Source organism: Ranitomeya variabilis, chromosome 2 (genome assembly GCF_051348905.1).
Source record: "Ranitomeya variabilis isolate aRanVar5 chromosome 2, aRanVar5.hap1, whole genome shotgun sequence".
NCBI lineage: Eukaryota > Metazoa > Chordata > Amphibia > Anura > Dendrobatidae > Ranitomeya > Ranitomeya variabilis.
In genome coordinates this window covers 243,371,530-243,392,275 of record NC_135233.1, presented here as the reverse complement: position 1 = coordinate 243,392,275, position 20,746 = coordinate 243,371,530, and the positions used below count along the sequence as shown (strand labels likewise).

General features: G+C 46.2%; 1 protein-coding gene across 2 annotated transcripts in view; it reads left to right on the top strand.

The window, feature by feature from the left end:
* The window catches only part of DBH (dopamine beta-hydroxylase), an 85,095-nt gene that overhangs the window by 6,282 nt on the left and 58,067 nt on the right, over positions 1 to 20,746 (top strand). The window lies entirely within an intron of this gene.

Below are 20,746 nucleotides of genomic sequence, written 5' to 3'. Positions count from 1 at the left end.
ACTGAAATACGTGGCACTGAAATACGTGCAACTGAAATACGTGCAACTGAAATACGTGGTACTAAAATATGTGGCACTGAAATACGTGATACGTGGCACTGAAATACGTGGCACTGAAACACGTGGCACTGAAATACGTGATACGTGGCACTGAAATACATGGCACTGAAATACGTGGCACTGAAATACGTGGCACTGAAATACGTGGCACTGAAATACGTGGCACTGAAATACGTGGCACTATGACTGTCAGAAAATGTTCATTAAACGGTTAGGGGTGAGGTTAGGGGTAGAGTTAGGGTTAGGGTTTGGATCCCTTTATCACCTTGATGGTGGTGGGTGGCTTTTCAGTGTGTTTTCTGTTTTTTTCGATAAAAATGCATGCGTTTTTAACGCAAACAAACGCATGTGCTTAAAAACGCAAGAAAATACTGCAGGTTGTATTTCTGAAAATGAACGCATGCAGAAAAAAACCGCATGCGTTTGAAAACGCGACCAAACGCGTACAAAAAAACCGCATGCGTTTTCAATGTTAAATATAGGGAAAAAACGCATGCGTTTTTTTGTGCAAAAAACGCTGCAGACAAAAACGCAAGTGTGAAACCAGCGACGCTTTTTATAGCAAAAAAGTTTTTGCGTCTCCACATTTTGAGACCTATAATTTTTCCACATTTGCTCCACAGAGTCATGTGAGGTCTTGTTTTTTGCGGGACGAGTTGACGTTTTTATTGGTAACATTTTCGGACACGTGACCGTTTTTGATCGCTTTTTATTCCGATTTTTGTGAGGCAGAATGACCAAAAACCTGCTATTCATGAATTTATTTTGGGAGAGGCGTTTATACCGTTCCGGGTTTGGTAAAATTGATAAAGCAGTTTTATTCGTCGGGTCAGTATGATTACAGCGATATCTCATTTATATCATTTTTTTTATGTTTTGGCGCTTTTATACGATAAAAACTATTTTATAGAAAAAATAATTATTTTGGTATCGCTTTATTCTCAGGACTATAACTTTTTTATTTTTTTGCTGATGATGCTGTATGGCGGCTTGTTTTTTGCGGGACAAGATGACGTTTTCAGCGGTACCATGGATATTTATATCAGTCTTTTTGATCGCGTGTTATTCCACTTTTTGTTCGGCGGTATGGTAATAAAGCGTTGTTTTTTGCCTCGTTTTTTTTTTTTTTCCTTACGGTGTTTACTGAAGGGGTTAACTAGTGTGGCAGTTTTATAGGTTGGGTCGTTACGGACGTGGCGATACTAAATATGTGTACTTTTATTGTTTTTTTTTTTTAATTTAGATAAAGAAATGTATTTATGGGAATAATATTTTTTTTTTTTTTTCATTATTTTGGAATATTTTTTTTTATCTTTTTTTACACATTTGGAAATTTTTTTTTTTACTTTTTTACTTTGCCCCAGGGGGGGACAATACAGATCGGTGATCTGCCAGTTTGCATAGCACTCTGACAGATCACCGATCTGCGAGAAGTACAGGCTGCTTCACAGTGCCTGCTCTGAGCAGGCGTCTGTGAAGCCACCTCCCTCCCTGCAGGACCCGGATCCGCGGCCATCTTGGATCCGGGTCTGGAGCAGGCAGGGAGGGAGGTAAGACCCTCGCAGCAACGCGATCACATCGCGTTGCTGCGGGGGGCTCAGGGAAGCCCGCAGGGAGCCCTCTCCCTGCGCGATGCTTCCCTGCATCGCCGGCACATCGCGATCATGTTTGATCGCGGTGTGCCGGGGGTTAATGTGCCGGGGGCGGTCCGTGACCGCTCCTGGCACATAGTGCCGGATGTCAGCTGCGATATGCAGCCGACACCCGGCCGCGATCGGCCGCGCTCCCCCCGTGAGCGCGGCCGATCGGCTATGACGTACTATCCCGTCGGTGGTCATACGGGCCCACCCCACCTCGACGGGATAGTACGTCAAATGTCGGGAAGGGGTTAATGACCAGGCCAATTTTTACAATTCTGACCACTGTCCCTTTATGAGGTTATAACTCTGGAACGCTTCAACGGATCTTGGCGATTCTGACATTGTTTTCTCGTGACATATTGTACTTCATGATAGTGATAAAATTTATTCGATATAATTTGCGTTTATTTGTGAAAAAAACGAATATTTGGCGAAAATTTTGAAAATTTCGCAATTTTCCAACTTTGAATTTTTATGCCCTTAAATCACAGACATATGTCACGCAAAATACTTAATAAGTAACATTTCCCACATGTCTACTTTACATCAGCACAATTTTGGAACCAACCAGCAATTTCTCATTTTTACAACACCATTTTTTTTTAGGGACCACATCTCATTTGAAGTCATTTTGAGGGGTCTATATGATAGAAAATACCCAAGTGTGACACCATTCTAAAAACTGCACCCCTCAAGGTACTCAAAACCACTTTCAAGAAGTTTATTAACCCTTCAGGTGTTTCACAGAAATTTTTGGAATGTTTAAATAAAAATGAACATTTAACTTTTTTTCACAAAAAAATTATTTCAGCTCCAATTTGTTTTATTTTACCAAGGGTAACAGGAGAAAATAGACCCCAAAATTTGTTGTACAATTTGTCCTGAGTACGCTGATACTCCATATGTGGGGGTAAACCACTGTTTGGGCGCATGGCAGAGCTCGGAAGGAAAGGAGCGCCATTTGACTTTTCAATGCAAAATTGACCGGAATTGAGATGGGACGCCATGTTGCATTTGGAGAGCCCCTGATGTGCCTAAACATTGAAACCCCCCACAAGTGACACCATTTTGGAAAGTAGACCCCCTAAGGATCTTATCTAGATGTGTGGTGAGCACTTTGACCCAACAAGTGCTTCACAGAAGTTTATAATGCAGAGCCGTAAATATAAAAAATCATTTTTTCACAAAAATGATATTTTCGCCCCCAATTTTTTATTTTCCCAAGGGTAAGAGAAGAAATTGGACGCCAAAAATTGTTGTGCAATTTGTCCTGAGTACGCTGATACCCCATATGTGGGTGTAAACCATTGTTTGGGCGCAGGGCAGAGCTCGGAAGGGAAGGAGCGCCATTTGACTTTTCAATTCAAAATTGACTGGAATTGAGATGGGACGCCATGTTGCATTTGGAGAGCCCCTATTGTGCCTAAACATTGAAACCCCCCACAAGTGACACCATTTTGGAAAGTAGACCCCTTAAGGAACTTATCTAGATGTGTGTTGAGCACTTTGACCCAACAAGTGCTTCACAGAAGTTTATAATGCAGAGCCGTGAAAATAAAACATCTTTTTTTTCCCACAAAAATGATTTTTAGCCCCCCAAATTTTTATTTTCCTAAGGATAACAAGAGAACTTGGACCCCAGAAGTTGTTGTTCAATTTGTCCCGAGTAAGCTGATAACACATATGTTGGGGTAAACCCCTTTTTGGGCGCACGGGAGAGCTCGGAAGGGAAGGAGCACTGTTTTACTTTTTCAACGCAGAATTGGCTGGAATTGAGATTGGACGCCATGTCGCGCTTGGAGAGCCCCTGATGTGCCTGGACAGTGGAAACCCCCCAATTCTACCTGAAACCCTAACCCAAACACACCCCTAACCCTAATCCCAACGGTAACCCTAACCACACCCCTAGCCCTGACACACCCATAATTCTAATCCCAACCCTAATCCAAACGTAAATGTAATCCAAACCCTAACCCTAACTTTAGCCCCAACCCTAACTTTAGCCCCAACCCTAACTTTACCTCCAACCCTAGCCCTAACCCTAACCCTAACCCTAAACGTGACTGAAATACGTGGCACTGAAATACGTGGCACTGAAATACGTGGCACTGAAATACGTGGCACTGAAATACGTGGCACTGAAATACGTGGCACTTAAATAAGTGGCACTGAAATATGTGATATGTGGCACTTAAATACGTGGCACTGAAATACGTGGCACTGAAATACGTGGCACTGAAATACGTGGCACTGAAATACGTGGCACTGAAATACGTGATACGTGGCACTTAAATACGTGGCACTGAAACACGTGGCACTGAAATACGTGGCACTGAAATACGTGGCACTGAAATACGTGGCACTGAAATACGTGGCACTTAAATAAGTGGCACTGAAATATGTGATATGTGGCACTGAAATACGTGGCACTGAAATACGTGGCACTGAAATACGTGGCACTGAAATACGTGGCACTGAAATATGTGATACGTGGCACTGAAACACGTGGCACTGAAATACGTGATACGTGGCACTGAAATACGTGGCACTGAAATACGTGGCACTGAAATACGTGCAACTGAAATACGTGGTACTAAAATATGTGGCACTGAAATACGTGATACGTGGCACTGAAATACGTGGCACTGAAACACGTGGCACTGAAATACGTGATACGTGGCACTGAAATACATGGCACTGAAATACGTGGCACTGAAATACATGGCACTGAAATACGTGGCACTGAAATACGTGGCACTGAAATACGTGGCACTGAAATACGTGGCACTATGACTGTCAGAAAATGTTCATTAAACGGTTAGGGGTGAGGTTAGGGGTAGAGTTAGGGTTAGGGTTTGGATCCCTTTATCACCTTGATGGTGGTGGGTGGCTTTTCAGTGTGTTTTCTGTTTTTTTCGATAAAAATGCATGCGTTTTTAACGCAAACAAACGCATGTGCTTAAAAACGCAAGAAAATACTGCAGGTTGTATTTCTGAAAATGAACGCATGCAGAAAAAAACCGCATGCGTTTGAAAACGCGACCAAACGCGTACAAAAAAACCGCATGCGTTTTCAATGTTAAATATAGGGAAAAAACGCATGCGTTTTTTTGTGCAAAAAACGCTGCAGACAAAAACGCAAGTGTGAAACCAGCGACGCTTTTTATAGCAAAAAAGTTTTTGCGTCTCCACATTTTGAGACCTATAATTTTTCCACATTTGCTCCACAGAGTCATGTGAGGTCTTGTTTTTTGCGGGACGAGTTGACGTTTTTATTGGTAACATTTTCGGACACGTGACCGTTTTTGATCGCTTTTTATTCCGATTTTTGTGAGGCAGAATGACCAAAAACCTGCTATTCATGAATTTATTTTGGGAGAGGCGTTTATACCGTTCCGGGTTTGGTAAAATTGATAAAGCAGTTTTATTCGTCGGGTCAGTATGATTACAGCGATATCTCATTTATATCATTTTTTTTATGTTTTGGCGCTTTTATACGATAAAAACTATTTTATAGAAAAAATAATTATTTTGGTATCGCTTTATTCTCAGGACTATAACTTTTTTATTTTTTTGCTGATGATGCTGTATGGCGGCTTGTTTTTTGCGGGACAAGATGACGTTTTCAGCGGTACCATGGATATTTATATCAGTCTTTTTGATCGCGTGTTATTCCACTTTTTGTTCGGCGGTATGGTAATAAAGCGTTGTTTTTTGCCTCGTTTTTTTTTTTTCTCCTTACGGTGTTTACTGAAGGGGTTAACTAGTGTGGCAGTTTTATAGGTTGGGTCGTTACGGACGTGGCGATACTAAATATGTGTACTTTTATTGTTTTTTTTTTTTAATTTAGATAAAGAAATGTATTTATGGGAATAATATTTTTTTTTTTTTTTCATTATTTTGGAATATTTTTTTTTATTTTTTTTTACACATTTGGAAATTTTTTTTTTAACTTTTTTACTTTGCCCCAGGGGGGGACAATACAGATCGGTGATCTGCCAGTTTGCATAGCACTCTGACAGATCACCGATCTGCGAGAAGTACAGGCTGCTTCACAGTGCCTGCTCTGAGCAGGCGTCTGTGAAGCCACCTCCCTCCCTGCAGGACCCGGATCCGCGGCCATCTTGGATCCGGGTCTGGAGCAGGCAGGGAGGGAGGTAAGACCCTCGCAGCAACGCGATCACATCGCGTTGCTGCGGGGGGCTCAGGGAAGCCCGCAGGGAGCCCTCTCCCTGCGCGATGCTTCCCTGCATCGCCGGCACATCGCGATCATGTTTGATCGCGGTGTGCCGGGGGTTAATGTGCCGGGGGCGGTCCGTGACCGCTCCTGGCACATAGTGCCGGATGTCAGCTGCGATATGCAGCCGACACCCGGCCGCGATCGGCCGCGCTCCCCCCGTGAGCGCGGCCGATCGGCTATGACGTACTATCCCGTCGGTGGTCATACGGGCCCACCCCACCTCGACGGGATAGTACGTCAAATGTCGGGAAGGGGTTAATGACCAGGCCAATTTTTACAATTCTGACCACTGTCCCTTTATGAGGTTATAACTCTGGAACGCTTCAACGGATCTTGGCGATTCTGACATTGTTTTCTCGTGACATATTGTACTTCATGATAGTGATAAAATTTATTCGATATAATTTGCGTTTATTTGTGAAAAAAACGAATATTTGGCGAAAATTTTGAAAATTTCGCAATTTTCCAACTTTGAATTTTTATGCCCTTAAATCACAGACATATGTCATGCAAAATACTTAATAAGTAACATTTCCCACATGTCTACTTTACATCAGCACAATTTTGGAACCAACCAGCAATTTCTCATTTTTACAACACCATTTTTTTTTAGGGACCACATCTCATTTGAAGTCATTTTGAGGGGTCTATATGATAGAAAATACCCAAGTGTGACACCATTCTAAAAACTGCACCCCTCAAAACCACTTTCAAGAAGTTTATTAACCCTTCAGGTGTTTCACAGAAATTTTTGGAATGTTTAAATAAAAATGAACATTTAACTTTTTTTCACAAAAAAATTATTTCAGCTCCAATTTGTTTTATTTTACCAAGGGTAACAGGAGAAAATAGACCCCAAAATTTGTTGTACAATTTGTCCTGAGTACGCTGATACTCCATATGTGGGGGTAAACCACTGTTTGGGCGCATGGCAGAGCTCGGAAGGAAAGGAGCGCCATTTGACTTTTCAATGCAAAATTGACCGGAATTGAGATGGGACGCCATGTTGCATTTGGAGAGCCCCTGATGTGCCTAAACATTGAAACCCCCCACAAGTGACACCATTTTGGAAAGTAGACCCCCTAAGGATCTTATCTAGATGTGTGGTGAGCACTTTGACCCAACAAGTGCTTCACAGAAGTTTATAATGCAGAGCCGTAAATATAAAAAATCATTTTTTCACAAAAATGATATTTTCGCCCCCAATTTTTTATTTTCCCAAGGGTAAGAGAAGAAATTGGACGCCAAAAATTGTTGTGCAATTTGTCCTGAGTACGCTGATACCCCATATGTGGGTGTAAACCATTGTTTGGGCGCAGGGCAGAGCTCGGAAGGGAAGGAGCGCCATTTGACTTTTCAATTCAAAATTGACTGGAATTGAGATGGGACGCCATGTTGCATTTGGAGAGCCCCTGATGTGCCTAAACATTGAAACCCCCCACAAGTGACACCATTTTGGAAAGTAGACCCCTTAAGGAACTTATCTAGATGTGTGTTGAGCACTTTGACCCAACAAGTGCTTCACAGAAGTTTATAATGCAGAGCCGTAAAAATAAAAAATCATATTTTTTCACAAAAATGATCTTTTCGCCCCCAATTTTTTATTTTCCCAAGGGTAAGAGAAGAAATTGGACACCAAAAATTGTTGTGCAATTTGTCCTGAGTACGCTGATACCCCATATGTGGGTGTAAACCACTGTTTGGGTGCAGGGCAGAGCTCGGAAGGGAAGGAGCGCCATCTGACTTTTCAATGCAAAATTGACTGGAATTGAGATGGGACGCCATGTTGCGTTTGGAGAGCCCCTGATGTGCCTAAACATTGAAACCCCCCACAAGTGACACCATTTTGGAAGGTAGACCCCTTAAGGAACTTATCAAGATGTGTGGTGAGCACTTTGACCCAACAAGTGCTTCACAGAAGTTTATACTGCAGAGCCGTAAAAATAAAAAATCATATTTTTTCACAAAAATGATCTTTTCGCCCCCATTTTTTTATTTCCCCAAGGGTAAGAGAAGAAATTAGACCACAAAAGTTGTTGTGCAATTTGTCCTGAGTACGACGATACCCCATATGTGGGGGTAAACCACTGTTTGGGCGCATAGCAGAGCTCGGAAGGGAAGGAGCGCTATATTACTTTTCAATGCAAAATTGACTGGAATTAAGATGGGATGCCATGTTGCGTTTGGAGAGCCCCTGATGTGCCTAAACATTAAAAACCCCCACAAGTGACACCATTTTGGAAAGTAGACCCCCTAAGGAACTTATCTAGATGTGTTTTGAGAGCTTTGAACCCCCAAGTGTTTCACTACAGTTTATAACGCAGAGCCGTGAAAATAAAAATTATTTTTTTGTTCACAAAAATGATTTTTTAGCCCCCAGTTTTGTATTTTCACAAGGGTATCAGGATAAATTGGACCTCAAACGTTGTTGTCCAATTTGTCCTGAGTACGCTGATACCCCATATGTGGGGGGGAACCACTGTTTGGGCGCATGACAGAGCTCGGAAGGGAAGGAGCGCCATTTGGAATGCAGACTTAAATGGATTGGTCTGCAGGCATCACGTTGCATTTGCAGAGCCCCTGATGTACCCAAACAGTACAAACCCCCCACAAGTGACCCCATATTGGAAACTAAACCCCCCAAGGAACTTATCTAGATGTGTTGTGAGAACTTTGAACCCCCAAGTGTTTCACTACAGTTTATAACGCAGAGCCGTGAAAATAAAAATTCTTTTTTTTTTCACAAAAATGATTTTTTTAGCCCCCAGTTTTGTATTTTCACAAGGGTATCAGGATAAATTGGACCACAAAAGTTGTTGTCCAATTTGTCCTGAGTACGCTGATACCCCATATGTGGGGGGGAACCACTGTTTGGGCGCATGACAGAGCTCGGAAGGGAAGGAGCGCCATTTGGAATGCAGACTTAAATGGATTGGTCTGCAGGCGTCACGTTGCATTTGCAGAGCCCCTGATGTACCCAAACAGTACAAACCCCCCACAAGTGACCCCATATTGGAAACTAGACCCCCTCAAGGAACTTATCTAGATGTGTTGTGAGAACTTTGAACCCCCAAGTGTTTCACTACAGTTTACAACGCAGAGCCGTGAAAATAAAAAATCTTTTTTTTTCCCACAAAACTTATTTTTTGGCCCCCAGTTTTGTATTTTCCCAAGGGTAGCAGGAGAAATTGGACCCCAAAAGATGATGTCCAATTTGTCCTGAGTACGCTGATACCCCATATGTTGGGGTAAACCCCTGTTTGGGCACACGGGAGAGCTCTGAAGGGAAGGAGCACTGTTTTCCTTTTTCAACGCAGAATTGGCTGGAATTCAGATCGGATGCCATGTCCCGTTTGGAGAGCCCCTGATGTGCCTAAACAGTGGAAACCCCCCAATTATAACTGAAACCCTAATCCAAACACACCCCTTACCCTAATCCCAACAGTAACCCTAACCACTCCTCTAACCCAGACACACCAACCCTATTCCCAACCATAAATGTAATCCAAACCCTAACCCTATCTTTAGCCCCAACCCTAACTGTAGCCCCAACCCTAGCCCTAACCCTAGCAATAACCCTAGCCCTATCACTAGCCGTAACACTAGCCCTAGCCCTAACCCTAACCCTAGCCCCAACCCTAGCCCTAGCCCTAACCCTAGCCCTAACCCTAGCCCTAACCCTAGCCCTAACCCTTGCCCTAACCCTAACCCTAGCCCTAACTCTAGTCCTAACTCTAGCCCTAACCCTAACCCTAATGGGAAAATGGAAATAAATACATTTTTTTATTTTTTTATTTTTCCCTTACTAAGGGGGTGATGAAGGGGGGTTTGATTTTCTTTTATAGCGGGTTTTTTAGCGGATTTTTATGATTGGCAGCCGTCACACACTGAAAGACGCTTTTCCTTGCAAAAAATATTTTTTGCGTTACCACATTTTGAGAGCTGTAATTTTTCCATATTTGAGTCCACATTGAGTCATGTGAGATCTTGTTTTTTGCGGGACGAGTTGACGTTTTTATTGGTTAAATTTTCGGACACGTGACATTTTTTGATCGCTTTTTATTCCGATTTTTGTGAGGTAAAGTGATCAAAAACCAGCTACAGATACTAAATATGTGTACTTTTATTGTTTTTTTTTATTTTATTTAGCTAAAGAAATGTATTTATGGGAATAATATATATATTTTTTTCTTTATTTAGGATTTTTTTTTTTTTTTTTTTTTACACACATGTGGGGATTTTTTTTTTAACTTTTTTACTTTGTCCCAGGGGGGGACATCACAGATCATTGATCTGACAGAGTGCACAGCACTCTGTCAGATCGACGATCTGCTGTGCAGGGCTGCAGGCTTACCAAGTGTCTGCTCTGAGCAGACACTCGGTAAGCCACCTCCCTCCCTGCAGGACCCGGATGCCGCGGCCATCTTGGATCCGGGACCTGCGGCGAGGAAGGAGGTAGGAGACCCTCGGAGCAACGCGATCACATCGCGTTGCTCCGGGGGTCTCAGGGAAGCCCGCAGGGAGCCCCCTCCCTGCGCGATGCTTCCCTATACCGCCGGTACACCGCGATCATGTTTGATCGCGGTGTGCCGGGGGTTAATGTGCCGGGGGCGGTCCGTGACCGCTCCTGGCACATAGTGCCGGATGTCAGCTGCGATAGTCAGCTGACACCCGGCCGCGATCGGCCGCGCTCCCCCCGTGAGCGCGGCCGATTGGCTATGACGTACTATCCCGTCGAGGGTCAGATAGGCCCAGGTCACCTCGACGGGATAGTACGTCTAAGGTCACAGAGGGGTTAATGCATTCCGCAATTTTTGTGCACATGTTGCGTTTTTTTCTGCGATAGAAACGCATTGCGGAAAAAAACCCGCAGCATGTTCATTAATTTTGCAGATTTTTTGTGGATTTCCCACTATATTATTGCATTGGGAACAGGGGTGGATTAAGGGTAGCCAGGGCCCCGGGCTGTTCAGACACTGTGGGGCCCCCCTGGCCATGTGACTGGGGTCATGTGACGGGGGTCATGTTATACCCGAACCAGATTATTCCAGAAAAATGGCTACTCTAATGTAACCTATTAAATATTTGTTAAAAACTGCAATACAATTTAGGTACATTTTGACCAATAATATCACATACAAGGAACAAATACCACCGCACCATGACCAGACCACAAATTACAACCACAGTGATCGAATAATATCACATACAAGGAACAAATACCACCGCACCATGTCAAGACCACATATTACCACCACTTGGTGACCAAATAGCACATTCAAGGGACAAATACCACAACACCATTTCCAGACCACATATTACCACCACATAGTGACTGAATACTACAATACTAATAATAAAAAAAACCACAATACTATCACCATAAGTGCCAGTATTCACAGGAGATCTGTACTTAGTATGCAGTGTCTGTGTAGAGGTAATACAGAGATCACTGGTGACATTATACACAGGAGCTCTGTATATAGTTTATAGGTAATACAGTGATCACTGGTGACATTGTACACAGGACCTCTGTATATAGTACACAGTGTATAGTGTCAGTGTATAGGTAACACTGACTCACCAGTGACGTCTCTAGGTGAAGTCCTCCATCTTTCATCCAGCACAGACCGCCATCATTTCTTCCAGCCAGGACTCGTTTCTGCAGGAAATAACACAGTTATCTCGAGCTCTGCTTGCAGAACACATTACTTAATTTTTCACAACTTCTACATTACACCACATGGAGAAAAAAAGGCGATATAGTGTCACTCTGCACAGTAACAGGACATTTAAAACAGTATACTCAAAAAAAATAAATACATCACTGCAGTAATAATATCCCTTAATTAGCCCCTATGGTAATAATATTCCCCACCCTGGCCCCGTGTGTCTCATTCCTGGCTCCAGCCATATGTTCTCCCATTCTGCACTCATGAGTATCCATTCTACACCATATGATCTCCCCTTCCTGCCCCATCTGTCTCCATCGTATCCATCCTGCCCCATGATCCAATCCTGCCCCATGTTTTTCATTCTGCCCCGTGTCTCCAATCATGCCCCGTGTCTACATTCTGCCCATGCCTCCAGTCCTGCCCCCAGTGTGTCCAGCAATCTGCCCTAGTGTGTCCAGCATATTACCCCCAGTGTGTCCAGCAATCTGCCCCAGTATGTCCAGCATATTGCCCCAGTGTCCAGCAATCTGCCCCAGTGTGTCCAGCATTGCCCCCAGACAGTGTCTCCAGCAATCGGCCCCAGTGTCTGACTCCAGCATATTGCCCCCAGTGTGTCCAGCATTGCCCCCAGTGTGTCCAGCAATCTGCCCCAGTGTGTCCAGCAATCTGCCCCAGTGTGTCCAGCATATTACCACCAGTGTGTCCAGCAATCTGCCCCAGTATGTCCAGCATTGCCCCAGTGTGTCCAGCATATTACCACCAGTGTGTCCAGCAATCTGCCCCAGTATGTCCAATTGTCCAGCATTGCCCACAGTGTGTCCAGCATTGCCCCAGTGTGTCCAGCATTGCCCCAGTGTCTCCAGCATTGTCCCAGTGTCTCCAGCATTGCCCCAGTGTCTCCAGCAATCTGATCCAGTGTTTCCAGCATTGCCCCAGTGTGTCCTCCAGCATTGCCCCCAGTGTGTCCAGCAATCTGCCCCAGTTTCTCCAGCATTGCCCCAGTGTCTCCAGCAATCTGCCCCAGTGTGTCCTCCAGCATTGCCCCAGTGTGTCCAGCAATCTGCCCCAGTGTCTCCAGCAATCTGCCCCAGTGTCTCCAGCTTTGCCCCAGTGTCTCCAGCAATCTGCCCCAGTGTGCCTCCAGCACTGCCCCAGTGTGTCCAGCAATCTGCCCCAGTGTCTCCAGCATTGCCCCAGTGTCTCCAGCAATCTGCCCCAGTGTCTCCAGCATTGCCCCAGTGTCTCCAGCAATCTGCCCCAGTGTGTCCTCCAGCATTGCCCCTGTGTCCAGCAATCTGCCCCAGTGTCTCCAGCATTGCCCCAGTGTCTCCAGCAATCTGCCCCAGTGTCTCCAGCATTGCCCCAGTGTCTCCAGCAATCTGCCCCAGTGTCTCCAGCATTGCCCCCAGTGTGTCCAGCAATCTGCCCCAGTGTCTCTAGCATTGCCCCAGTGTCTCCAGCATTGCCCCAGTGTGTCCTCCAGCATTGCCCCCAGTGTCTCTTCACCTGACCAGCGCTCCAGGCGGCGAGCTCCCTCCAGCAGTGCACACTCGCCGGCGACTGACAATGACGTCAGACGCCGGCGAAGTGTGCGCTGCAGCCGACTTCAGCTGCCAGCCTCCAATTGGCTGGCGGCTGTTGTTAACTATTGACGTGTGGGCGCGCGCCCGCACGTCAATAGGAAACCGCCACAGTGCCGGAAGGGGCCCGGTGAGCGGATGAGAAGGGGCCCGATGCGGGCCCCCTCTCTCTGCCCACCGGGTCCGGGGGCACATAAATGCCGGCGGGCATTCACAGTCACACTCGGGCGGATTATCAGAGGGTCAATCTGTGCGGTAGCCCAGGGCCCCCCCACACCACTGGGCCCTGGGCTACCGCCCATATTGACCCTCTGATAATCCGCCTCTGATTGGGAAGCTCCAGAAAAAAACACGAAAAGTAGACCGGATTTGCTCAGGAAAATTCTGCACACTTTCCTTAACGTGGGCACATAGCCTAACGTCCATGCTGCTAGTTGCCATGCGCCAGAACTGAGTTATTTTTGTCCTGAAACCCCTCTTCTAAACAGGAGACTGACATGAGTGTGATGTGCGGTGGGATTCTTTCTGTACTCTCTTGTAGCTCATGAGTCCTTGTTACTCCCCCCCATCCATGGGATCAGATTCAGCTGTTCACATGACAGGAGACCTTAGGTCAACAGGTTAAATTTTACTGAGGAATTCAGATACGTGCAGTTGCGGCCCACAGAGTGACAGAATCCCCTCCGGATGATGTTCCCTTTGTCCAGTGTACCATCAGTCCTTCACTCCATTCTGCCTGACCTGCCCCCCACCTCAACAGCTCCTGTTGGTACCAGGGACCTTCCATCCGTCATATCAGCTTTCCTGAGACCCACCTTCTTTCCTTCTCACTGGGACCCAACTGGTATCTTCCTCACAGGAGGGACCTAGGCCCAAGAATGTCCTGGCATCTGCACATGTAGACCTAGGACAGGAGAAGAGATGGGCAAACCCAAACAGTAAAGTTTGGCGTCCGTACCGAACACCTACTGTTCAGGCATGGGCACCGAACACGGACTTCACCGGGATGTCTGTGTTACTGTTCGGGTTTGGCTCCTGAACACCAGGTGTTTGTCTCGCTGTAATATGCATGACAGTGCGGCAAACACTGCTTCTGATTGCCAGTAAAATCATCACCGCCAGTCAGATTGCCTCGATTCCCACACGAACGCGCAGCTGTAATCGGAGGTAAAATTTCATCTTCGGTCACTGGTTGCGGCTAATGGGACTACTGCTCCCATCAGCCGACTCCTGCCGCTAATAACAGCAAGAGCAGGAGTGGCTGATGGGAGTATTTCCCCTGTATTTTTGATAACCATACAGGCGAAACTCAACCCTTAGCTGTCAGCTTTAGCAAGGCTGGTTATCAAGAATAGAAAGGTCCCACGCAGTATTTTTTAATTATTTAAATAATTTTAAAAAATGCAGTGAAATCGCCCGTATTTTTGACAACCAGCCTTGCAGACAGCTGGTGGCTGGTATTCTCAGGCACCAATTTTGGTACTTTGTCCGGCTCTTCCCACTAGCTCTGTAGCAGTGGCAAGTGGGGTTCATATTTATGGAGTTGATGTCACCTTTGTATTGTCTGGTCACATCAAGCCTACATATTAGTAATGGAGAGGTGTCTATAAGACACCTTTCCATTACTAATCCTATAGTTATTTGGCAAATAAACACACAGCCAGAATAAAGTACTTTATTTGAAATAAAACACACTTTTCCATTTAAAAAAAAAAATAACAAACAGTTATATTTACCTAATGCCTAATTCCACCAAAGCCCTCGTTCTCCTGTAATAAAATAAAAATAAAAAAACAACAATATCCCTCACCTGTCTGTTGTTCTGTCCCACGCCGTAATCCATGTCTTGGGGATAAATAGTTTTCAACCTGGACAGTACCAAGATGCGACCATCCAGGCTGGGAACCACTGATGAATGAGCTGCTGCGAGTGCAGCATCAGTGACCAGTGGTGACGTCATTGAGGTTACCACTGGTCACTGAGGCTATGTTCCTAGCCTGGCCAATAAACTGCGGTGTCCACAGTGAGATCACTGCTGGCACAGTCAGAAAAAGTCTCATGGTGCAGAGGCGAGTTCACCGGGAGAATTTCACTGCGGTGAATTTGAACTGTGAAATTCTCTCGGTGAACGTCAGACTTTTTTCACTATGCTAGCTAAGATCTCACCGAGGTCACCTTAGTTCATTTGCTCGGCTGGGAACGCAGCCTCAGTGACCGGCAGTAACCTCGATGACATCACCACTAGTCACTGATGCTGCCCTCACAGCAGTGGTTCTCAGCCTGGACGGAGTGGGGACACCTCTATCCTTGCTGAACCTGACAGCTGAGGGTTGCAGCCCCCAGCTGTGAGTTTCGCCTGGCTGGTTATCCAAAATACAGTGGAACCCTCACTGTTGTTTTAAAAAATATATATTTATTTACAGCGCCGGCTGTTGAATTCTCCCATCAGCCGCTTCCTGCTCGCACTGTTATTAGCGGCAGCAGGCGTCGGCTGATGGGAACGGAAGTCCCATCAACTGACACTAGTAACCGGGCGTAAACGTTATACCTTCGATCACAGCTACGCTCTCACCTGTTTTTTGACAGTGTGGGACCCGCTGCTGTCTGACGGCGGTGATGATTTTACCGCCAACCAGAAGCTCTGTTTGCTGCTGTCGTGCACATGACAGCGTGGCAAACTGGATGTTCGGGCCCCCCATTCAATTGAATGAGGTCTGGGTTCGGGTCCGGGTACACCCGAACCCAAACTTTTTCGTCCGAACCCGCAGGACTTGAACATCCAGGGGTCCTCCCATCTCTACCCATGAGGATAAAATTATTATTATTATTTATATAGCACTATTGATTCCATGGTGCTGTACATGATAAGGGGTTACATCAAAATACAGATATCACTTACAGTAAACAAACTGGGGAAGGAGACAGTAGGTTGGGGGGTTGCAGCAGCACCGGTGTTGGTGAGGCGGTAGCTCTGGTAGTGGTGAGGACTTGAGCAATGCCTAACATGCCCTAGAGATGAGACTGGTGCAATTCCAGATATTCCCTATAGGTGATGCTGGCTAGGGCATGGAGTAGCCTCCCTGAGACCCACTGTGGCACAGAATGGCAGGAGATAGCCAGCAATCATTCTGGTACAACGTTGTTTTTGTGAGGTCCGTGTCGCAGTGTGAGGACCGCTGACTGTTGAGGCAGTGTGTTATGCCGCAGTTGTCTGTGCCATAGCAGATGTAGAGGCACTCCTCATAAATCAGTCCTTTAGATGGGGGTCCGCAGAATGCCTTGCATCTATGGCTGGAGCTCATGACTGTGATTTCTTTGCACCCCTAATGTTAGTGTTGGCAGCCCAATGCACCCCGAACCATGATTATATTGTAATTCTGGACTGTTCCTTTAAGTCTACTTCTCAGTGAGACCTAAGGTATTTCTATGATTTTACATTTCACACCCGCGCTGGTAATGAGCAGAACATGCAGGGGATACGTATGAAATGAATTATGTGAGCTCAATAATTAAAGCTGTCAAATCACCCATTAAACGCTACAGGAGCAGACAATTAGGAGGGATATATCAATAATTTACTGTTGTGCCACGCACCGTCGCAGGGTGGGAGTCACAACCTGACTTTTATAAACGTCCTCTAATTAATAGTTCACGTCTTTTATGATTTAGTCATTTGAAGCTGAGCTGTAATACTGGTCACAACCCATGGACAGGAGTGGCGCTCTTTCTAGAAGTTGGCCGGTAATTAACGGCCTGCAGACACATTGGACTAACTTTGGCAAAACCCGTCGATATCAGAAGGATCCGGACAGTGTAATTTGTGTGGGGACCCCTAACTCTCACCCGACAGATAATGTGGGGGTCAGAAAGATTAGCACCTCGCATTTATGATGGCTGTGCCTTTTTTTTTACTCTGGTAGAGGAGTCTGGAGGACAGAGGAGTCTAGAGGGAGAAGGACAGAGTAGTCTAAAATGAAGAAGACAGAGGAGTCTGGAGGAAGACAGAGTAGTCTGGAGGAGGGAAGACAGAGGAGTCTGGAGGAGGACAGATGCATCTGGAGGGAGGAGGAAAGAGGAGTCTGGAGGGAGAAGGACAGAGTGGTCTAAAATGAAGAAGACAGAGGAGTCTGGAGGAAGACAGAGTAGTCTGGAGGAGGGAAGATAGAGGAGCCTGGAGGAGGACAGAGGCATCTGGAAGGAGGAGGAAAGAGGAGTCTGGAGGGAGGAAGAAAGAGGAGTCTGGAGGGAGAAGGAAAGAGGAGTCTGGAGGGAGGAAGAAAGAGGAGTCTTGAGGGAGGAAGAAAAAGGAGTCTTGAGGGAGGAAGAAAGAGGAGTCTGGAGGGAGGAGGACAGATAAGTCTGGAGGGAGAAGGAAAGCGGAGTCTGCAGGGAGGAAGAAAGAGGAGTCTGGAGGGAGGAGGAAAGAGGAGTCTGGAGCAGGACAAATAAATCTTGAAGGTGGAGGACAGAGGAGTATAAGGGTATGTGCACACGTAGGTGGGATGTCTGCAGATTTTTCCGCACCTGTTTTTGTAAATCCGCAGGTAAACCGCACTGCGGATTACCTGCGGAATTACTGCGATTTTTGTGCGGATTCCACCTGCGGTTTTACACCTGCGGATTCCTATTATGGAACAGGTGTAAACCGCTGCGGAATCCGCACAAAGGATTTACATGCTGCGGAATGTAAACCGCTGCGTTTCCGTGCGTTTTTTTCCGCAGCATGTGCACTGCGGATTTTGTTTTCCATAGGCTTACATTGCACTGTAAACTCAGGGAAAACTGCTGCGGGTCCTCAGCCAAATTCTGCAACATGTGCACATACCCTAATAGTAGGACAAATGAGTCTGAAAGAGAGGAACAGAGAATTTTGGAGGAGGGAATATACAGTAGTCTGGTTGGGACAGAGGAGTCTGGAGGGAGGAAGACGGAAGAGTTTGGAGAAGGAGGACATAGGTGTCTGGAGGAGGACAGAGGAGCCTGTGCTCTATAATACCATAGATTGCATACCTTAGGGAGAAACCCCTTTATCTTAGGTAGAAACCCCTTTAAGTAAATATAAGTAAATATATGAATGGCAGCAACAAAGCTTGTCAGGGCTCGTGGGGGGGGGGGGGGGGGGTTGGGTTTCGCCACAGGTTTGGGACCATCACCTTTCTTTCATTAATATCCTTTCATGTCGTTGGCGCCCTATGAGGATTGGTGGGACAATCCCTTTGAATGACAATTTTCGCTCTGCACCACCTGTATGTACGTGTCACATATTTTCTCATACAAACACTTGATCTCTGCTCCTTTTCCGTCTCGTCCTTGTTCCCCTGATTGTCTGGCGTCTGTGCGTGATGATGCCGCACACGGTGCACTAATAATATTGTAAATTAGACGTGGATGCTATTTTCTCCTCGCAGCAATAAGGCGACAGCGACAGTAATGACTCTTCCTCTGGAGAGCACAGGACAGGTGTGCGGAGGAGAGGACGGTAAAATGGCTCAATACCCATCTCCTGCTCCGCTCTAGATTCCCCCAGGGACCATCATCTGCTCGTATCAATCTGCACAGCTCCAGCGAAATGCTGCTCTCTTTCCATATGTGTTTCCAACAATCTTCTCGGCTGGATTAGAGGTGACTGACCTTATTTTTCTCCATAACAATGTATCAGAACGTTCCATACCTTGAATTGTGGAATACAAAGCCGCGCCATAATTCCTCAATACATCAGAACTGCACTTATAAGAATTCTTAAAGGGGGGTTCCACTTTCAGCATGTAGCCAGGTACCCTCCTGTTTTCTTTTATGACCAGGACTTGATCAAAGGTGTATATGGGGGTGCTATGGGACTCCTGGAGATTGAAGGATTAGTCCTTGCGGATTGGACCACATAAAGGGCACCCGATATGTTACACATTAAGTCCGATTTGTGAGCATCGTGGTATAGAGCAGAAGGAGCTGAGCAGATTGATTTATCGGTTTATGGAAAAAGATTCAGTAGAACTTGTAATTTATTTGTTTGACTCCCTGATCTTTTTTTCAGAGTCCAGTGGGTGGTCCTACTCAGTAATGGAGGAAAGACCGCCTACTGGACTCCTAAGCATAGAAAGAAAAAGGATTCAAATTAATTACCAGCCCAACTGCATCTTTTCCCACAAACTAATATATCAATCAGCTCAGCTCTATACCACAGTGCTCACAGATCAGACTTCATGTACAATGAGACAGAAACCCAGTAGGTGGTGACAAAAGCCCTAATGCAGAATCACATTAGGCGCCCCAGGGTCCTGGTCATCGCAGTGGTATTGCTTTTCTCTCGGGGAGAGTGATGCTACGTTTGGAGGCAAAGAAGGATAACTGCATCCAGGTATCACAAACATGCAACACATTGCACACTCTAGGCCACCAGGGGGAGCTCTTGCTCCTATTCATTAGGTCACTCCCCACATAGATAAAACTAATCGCCTGTAGGGAAAGTTAGTTAGTTGCTGGCTGAGCTCAGCTCAGTTAGTTGGTCCCTGACAGGGGTGGGATCCTGTCAGTGAACGAAGGAGAAAAGACACGGAGCTGTGCATGCCCTCAGAGCTGCAGCTCCTAGGAAGAGACATCGAAGGCAGAACTGTATTGCAGCGAGCGTGAAGGAAGTCGTAGCAAAGGAGTGGATACCAGAAGGGGACCAGCCCTGCACAGGCTGCCTCCTTCTGAGGCGCAGAGGCCCGGTAGCCGGAACACCGAGGGAGTAAGGACCTTTATGCTTTGCTCAAGAGACCGACAGGACAGCTAATTGCAAGTTACCTGTCCGCCCCTACACCCAGGAGGCACGGTGGCAACCTTTGGAGGCCGGGGTGTGCTAGAGTCCCTATAAACAGCCTCAAGCCACCAGTCATACGGGTTTGTCCTATCCTATACGGGGGACAGAGAGAGAGACATTACATCTGTGAGGACCTTTTGTGAAGCCTTAGGCAGTAAGGAACTGCAACACTGCAGCGCAAGGGAAGGCTACTGATTTCCACCTGGACAAGGGGACTCTGGACTTGCCTCTAAACCGGCCGGACTCTGCCTGCCCTGTGATGTGGTGCCCTGGACTGTAGATGCTGAAGTCTTCAGTAAAGGTAAAGAGACTGCAACCTTGGGTCCTTGTTCTTCACTGCACCTCTCACCATTCTACCATCTACATACTGGGAAGCCCTGGGGATATACTTTACCTGTGGGAAGGTATACCATCTAGCTGCCATAACATCACCCCAGCGGACCCCTTAAAGCAGCGTCGGTCACCCTGACCGAATACCACAGGTGGCGTCACGAACACAAACTTTATCCCTTTAAAGACCTTTCCATTTTACACGGACGTCCCAGGGCCACGGACCGGGTCAGCCACCGTGACATCCCCCTGTGAACCGCAGGACCCGGTACCGAGTACCCCACAGCCCCATGGGGGCGATCCATCCACATTTGGGAGAGGGTGCGGGAAATATTGAATATAGGAGACGGGTGTGGTGTGGTCTGAAAAAGGGACGTGGACACAAAAATTCAGAGGCCATTTCCAAAAGGTTGGCAAGTATT